This window comes from Entelurus aequoreus, linkage group LG22 (assembly GCF_033978785.1).
Source record: "Entelurus aequoreus isolate RoL-2023_Sb linkage group LG22, RoL_Eaeq_v1.1, whole genome shotgun sequence".
NCBI classification, from domain to species: domain Eukaryota; kingdom Metazoa; phylum Chordata; class Actinopteri; order Syngnathiformes; family Syngnathidae; genus Entelurus; species Entelurus aequoreus.
In genome coordinates, this window is record NC_084752.1 from 36,227,792 (window position 1) to 36,234,355 (window position 6,564).

Sequence of the window (6,564 nt, forward strand, 5' to 3'; positions counted from 1 at the left end):
TCACAATTGTGTGACAGAAACCGACTTGGGACAAGCAGGAATAAAAGAAAAAATGTGAAGAAGCGAGAAGAAAAGGTTTGCGATGGTTTATGTTCTGGTTAGCGGCTTTTATTTTGAAGGTCTTTCCCTCAAACAGTTTTATAGTCTTTTTCCTCTGTCTTCGCAATTGTGTGATGAAAATCAACTTGGGACAAGCAGGAAGAAACGAGAAGATTGTGTAAGAAAAAGAAAAGGTTTGCGGTGGTTTATGTTCTGAAAATTGGCTTTTATTTTGAAGGTCATTCCCAGAACCAGTCTTATAGTCTTTTTCTGCTGTCTTCGCAATTGTGTGATAAAAACCGACATGGGACAAGCAGGAATAAAAAGGTTTAGTGAAGAAGCGAGAAGATTTTGAGAGGAAAAGAAAAGGTTAGCGGTGGTTTATGTTCTAGTTAGTGGCTTTTATTTTGAAGGTCACCACCAGAACCAGTCTTCTCTTAGTCTTTTTCACGCAACTGTGTGATAAAAACCGACTTGGGACAAGCAAGAATAAAAAATAAAAAACGAAAAGGTTTTGCGGTGGTTTATTTTCTGGATAGCGGCTTTTATTTTGAAGGTCACTCCCTGAACCAGTTTCTTTGTCTTTTTTCCGCTGTCTTCACAATTGTGTGACAGAAACCGACTTGGGACAAGCAGGAATAAAAGAAAAAATGTGAGGAAGCGAGAAGATTTTGAGAAGAAAAGGTTCCCAATGGTTTGTGTTCTGGTTAGCGGCTTTTATTTTGAAGGTCTTTCCTTCAAACAGTTTTATAGTCTTTTTTTCTGCTGTCTTCGCAATTGTGTGACAGAAACCAACTTGGGACAAGCAGGAATTAAAAGGTTTTATGAAGAAGCGGGAAGATTGTGTATTTTGCGGTGGTTTATGTTCTGGATAGCGGATTTTATTTTGAAGGTCACTCCCTGAACCAGTCTTCTCTTAGTCTTTTTCCGCTGTCTTCGCAATTGTGTGATGAAAACCAAATTGGGACAAGCAGGAAGAAACGAGAAGATTGTGTAAGGAAAAGAAAAGGTTTGCGGTGGTTTATGTTCTGGATAGTGGCTTTTATTTTGAAGGTCATTCCCAGAACCAGTCTTATAGTATTTTCCTGCTGTCTTCGCAATTGTGTGATAAAATCCGACATGGGACAAGCAGGAATAAAACGGTTTTGTGAAGAAGCGAGAAGATTTTGAGAGGAAAAGAAAAGGTTAGCGGTGGTTTATGTTCTGGTTATTTGCTTTTATTTTGAAGGTCACCACCAGAACCAGCCTTATTGCGCTGTCTTCGCAATTGTGTAATAAAAATGGACTTGGGACGAGCAGTAATAATAAAAAAGGTTTTGTGAAGAAGCGAGAAGATTTTGAGACGGAAAAAAAAGTTTGCGGTGATTTATGTTCTGGTTAGTGGCTTTTATTTTGAAGGTGACTCCCAGAACCAGTCTTCTGCTGTCATTTATTGTGGCCCCTCACATTGTTAAACATAACCCTCCATGCCATTTAATGAGGTCCATCGCATCATTCAATGTAGTCTTCCACATCATTTAATGATGTCATGTCTGCCACATCATTTATTGTGGCCTGCAGTCATTTAAAATGGCCCGCCATTCATTTTTATTGTGGTCTTCCACATCATTTATTGTGGCCCCTCACATAGTTTAATATGATCCGCCACGCCATTTAATGAGGTCTTCCACATCATTTATTGTGGCCTATCACATCATTTAATATGACTTTCCACATAATTTGAGGTCCACATATTTATTGTGGCCCACCACGTCATTCAGTGTGGTCTTCCACACCATTTATTGTGGCCCCTCACATGTTTAACATGACCTGCCACATCATTTAATGAGGTCCATCACGTCATTCAATGTGGTCTTCCGCGCCATTTATTGTGGCCCCTCACATAGTTCAACACGACCCTCTTCCACGTAATTTATTATGGCCCCTCACATAGTTTAACGTGACCCGCCACATCATTCTTGGCACTCAGCATCAAGGGTTGGAATTGGGGGTTAAATCACCAAAAAATGATTCCCGGGGCGCGGCCACCGCTGCTGCTCACTGCTCCCCTCACCTCCCAGGGGGTGATCAAGAGTGATGGGTCAAATGCAGAGAATAATTTCGCCACACCTAGTGTGTGTGTGACTATCATTGGCACTTTAACTTTAATTCAATGTGGTCTTCCACATTGTTTAATGATGTCATGCCTGTCTTGTCATCAATGTGGTTTGCCACATTTAATGTGGCCTGTAGCGTAATTTAAAACAGCCCGTCATTCATTCATTTTGGTCCTCCACGTCATTTAATGATGTCATGCCATCCAATATGGTTTGCCACATCATTTAATGTGGCCCGCCATTCATTCATTGTGGTCTTCCACGTCATTTATTGTGGCCCCTCACAGTTTACATGACTCGCCGTGCCATTTAAGGAGGTCCACCACATCATTCATGTGGTCTTCCACGTCATTTAATGTCATGCCATGTTTGCCACATCATTTAAAGTTACCTGTAGCGTCATTAATGCGGCCCGCCATTCATTCATGTGGTCTTCCACGTCATTTAAAGGCCTACTGAAATTAAATTTTCTTATTCAAACAGGGATAGCAGATCCATCCTATGTGTGATACTTGATCATTTCGCGATATTGCCATGTTTTTGCTGAAAGGATTTAGTAGAGAACATCGACGATAAAGTTTTGGTCGCTGATAAAAAAGCCTTGCCTGTACCGGAAGTAGCGTGACGTCACAGGTTGAAAGGCTCCTCACATTTCCCCATTGTTTACACCAGTAGCAAGAGCGATTCGGACCGAGAAAGCGACGATTACCCCATTGATTTGAGCCAGGATGAAAGATTTGTGAATGAGGAACGTAAGAGTGAAGGACTAGAGTGCAGTGCAGGACGTATCTTTTTTCGCTCTGACCGTAACTTAGGTACAAGCTGGCTCATAGGATTCCACACTTTATCCTTTTTCTATTGTGGATCACGGATTTGTATTTTAAACCACCTCGGATACTATATCCTCTTGAAAATGAGAGTCGAGAACGCGAAATTAACATTCACAGTGACTTTTATCTCCACGACAATACATCGGCGAAGCACTTTAGCTACGGAGCTAACGTGATAGCATCGTGCTTAAATGCATATAGAAACAAAATAAATAAGCCCCTGACTGGAAAGATAGACAGAAGATCAACAATACTATTAAACCATGGACATGAAACTACACGGTTAATGCTTTCCAGCCTGGCGAAGCCTAGCAATGCTGTTGCTAACGACGCCATTGAAGCTAACTTAGCTACGGGACCTTGACAGAGCTATGCTAAAAACATTAGCTCTCCACCTACGCCAGCCAGCCCTCATCACGACCCGTGCTCACCTGCGTTCCAGCGATCGACGGTACGACGAAGGACTTCACCCGATCATCGATGCGGTCGGCGGCCCGGAGACAGAGGAAGTCAAGGTGAGGACAGCGGCGCGGCGGCGGGCGTTGTAGCTTTCGACGACACCCCGGCCGCCATCAGAGTGGGCAAGAAACATATATTTCCCCAAAGTTACGTACGTGACATGCACATAGCGCCACGCACGTACGGGCAAGCGATCAAATGTTTGGAAGAAAGTTGCGTACTCACGGTAGCGCGTCTGCTATCCATCTCAAAGTCCTCCTGGTTGTGTTGCTGCAGCCAGCCGCTAATACACCGATCCCACCTACAGCTTTCTTCTTTGCAGTCTCCATTGTTAATTGAACAAATTGCAAAAGATTCACCAACACAGATGTCCAGAATACTGTGGAATTTTGCGATGAAAACAGAGCTTTTTGTATTGGATACAATGTGTCCCAATACTTCCGCTTCAACCATTGACGTCACGCGCATACGTCATCATACATAGACGTTTTCAACCGGAACTTTCGCGGGAAATTTAAAATTGCACTTTATAAGTTAACCCGGCCGTATTGGCATGTGTTGCAATGTTAAGATTTCATCATTGATATATAAACTATCAGACTGCGTGGTCGCTAGTAGTGGCTTTCAGTAGGCCTTTAATGATGTCATGCCATCCAATGTGGTTTGCCACATTTAAGTGGCCTGTAGCGTCATTTAAATCGGCCCGCCATTCATTCATGTGGTGTTCCACGTCATTTAATGATGTCATGTCATCCAATGTGGTTTGCCACATCATTTAAAGTGGCCTGTAGCATCATTTAAAACGGCCCCGCCATTCATTCATATGGTCTTCTACGTCATTTAATGATGTCATGCCATCCAATGTGGTTTGCCACATCATTTAAAGTGGACTGTAGTGTCATTTAAGGCGACCCGCCATTCATTCATTGTGGTCTTCTACATCATTTAATGTCATGTCATCCAATGTGGTTTGCCACATCATTTAATGTGGCCTTTAGTGTCATTTAGGGCTGCCCGCCATTCATTCCTGTGGTCTTCCAAGTCATTTATTGATGTCATGCCATCCATTGTGGTTTGCCACATCATTTAAAGTGGCCTGTAGCGTAATTTAAAACGGCCTGCCATTCATTCATGTGGTCTTCCACGTCATTTAATTATGTCATGCCATCCAATGTGGTTTGCAACATCATTTAATGTGGCCTGTCGCGTCATTTAAAACGGCCTGCCATTCATTCATGTGGTCTTCCACGTCATTTAATGATGTCATGCCATCCAATGTGGTTTGCCACATCATTTAAAGTTGCCTGTAGCGTCATTTAAGGCGGACCGCCATTCATTCATGTGGTCTTCCACATCATTTAATGATGTCATGTCATCCAATGTGGTTTGCCACTTCATTTAAAGTGGCCTGTAGCGTCAATTAAAACGGCCCGCCATTCATTCATGTGGTCTTCCACGTCATTTATTGTCATGTCATCCAATGTGGTTTGCTACATCATTTAAAGTGGCCTGTAGCGTAATTTAAAGTGGCCCGCCATTCATTCATGTGGTCTTCCACGTCATTTAATGTCATGTCATCCAATGTGGTTTGCCACTTCATTTAAAGTGGCCTGTAGCGTCAATTAAAACGGCCCGCCATTCATTCATGTGGTCTTCCACGTCATTTATTGTCATGTCATCCAATGTGGTTTGCTACATCATTTAAAGTGGCCTGTAGCGTAATTTAAAGTGGCCCGCCATTCATTCATGTGGTCTTCCACATCATTTAATGATGTCATGTCATCCAATGTGGTTTGCAACATCATTTAATGTGGTCTGTAGCGTAATTTAAAACGGCCTGCCATTCATTCATTGTGGTCTTCCACGTCATTTAATGATGTCATGCCATCCAATGTGGTTTGCCACATCATTTAATGTGGCCTGTAGCGTCATTTAATGCGGACCGCCATTCATTCATGTGGTCTTCTACGTCATTTAATGATGTCATGTCATCCAATGTGGTTTGCCACTTCATTTAATGTGGCCCGCCATTCATTCATGTGGTCTTCCACGTCATTTAATGATGTCATGTCATCCAATGTGGTTTGCCACATCATCTAAAGTGGCCTGTAGCGTCATTTAAGGCGGACCGCCATTCATTCATGTGGTCTTCTACGTCATTTAATGATGTCATGTCATCCAATGTGGTTTGCCACTTCATTAAAATTGGCCTGTAGCGTCATTTAAGGCAGCCCGCCATTCATTCATGTGGTCTTCCACATCATTTATTGTCATGTCATCCAATGTGGTTTGCTACATCATTTAAAGTGGCCTGTAGCGTAATTTAAAGTGGCCCGCCATTCATTCATGTGGTCTTCCACGTCATTTAATGATGTCATGTCATCCAATGTGGTTTGCCACTTCATTTAAAGTGGCCTGTAGCGTCATTTAAGGCGGCCCGCCATTCATTAATGTGGTCTTCCACATTATTTATTGTCATGTCATCCAATGTGGTTTGCTACATCATTTAAAGTGGCCTGTAGCGTAATTTAAAGTGGCCCGCCATTCATTCATGTGGTCTTCCACATCATTTAATGATGTCATGTCATGGTTTGCCACATCATTTAAATTGGCCTGTAGCGTATTTTAAAGTGGCCCGCCATTCATTCATGTGGTCTTCCACATCATTTAATGATGTCATGTCATCCAATGTGGTTTGCTACATCATTTAAAGTGGCCTGTAGCGTAATTTAAAGTGGCCCGCCATTCATTCATGTGGTCTTCCACGTCATTTAATGATGTCATGTCATGGTTTGCCACATCTTTTAATGTGGCCTGTAGCGTATTTTAAAGTGGCCCGCCATTCATTCATGTGGTCTTCCACATCATTTAATGATGTCATGTCATCCAATGTGGTTTGCCACATCATTTAATGTGGCCTGTAGCGTATTTTAAAGTGGCCCGCCATTCATTCATGTGGTCTTCCACATCATTTAATGATGTCATGTCATCCAATGTGGTTTGCCACATCATTTAACGTAGCCTGTAGCGTAATTTAAAGTGGCCCGCCATTCATTCATGTGGTCTTCTACGTCATTTAATGATGTCATGTCATCCAATGTGGTTTGCCACATCATTTAAAATGGCCTGTAGCGTAATTT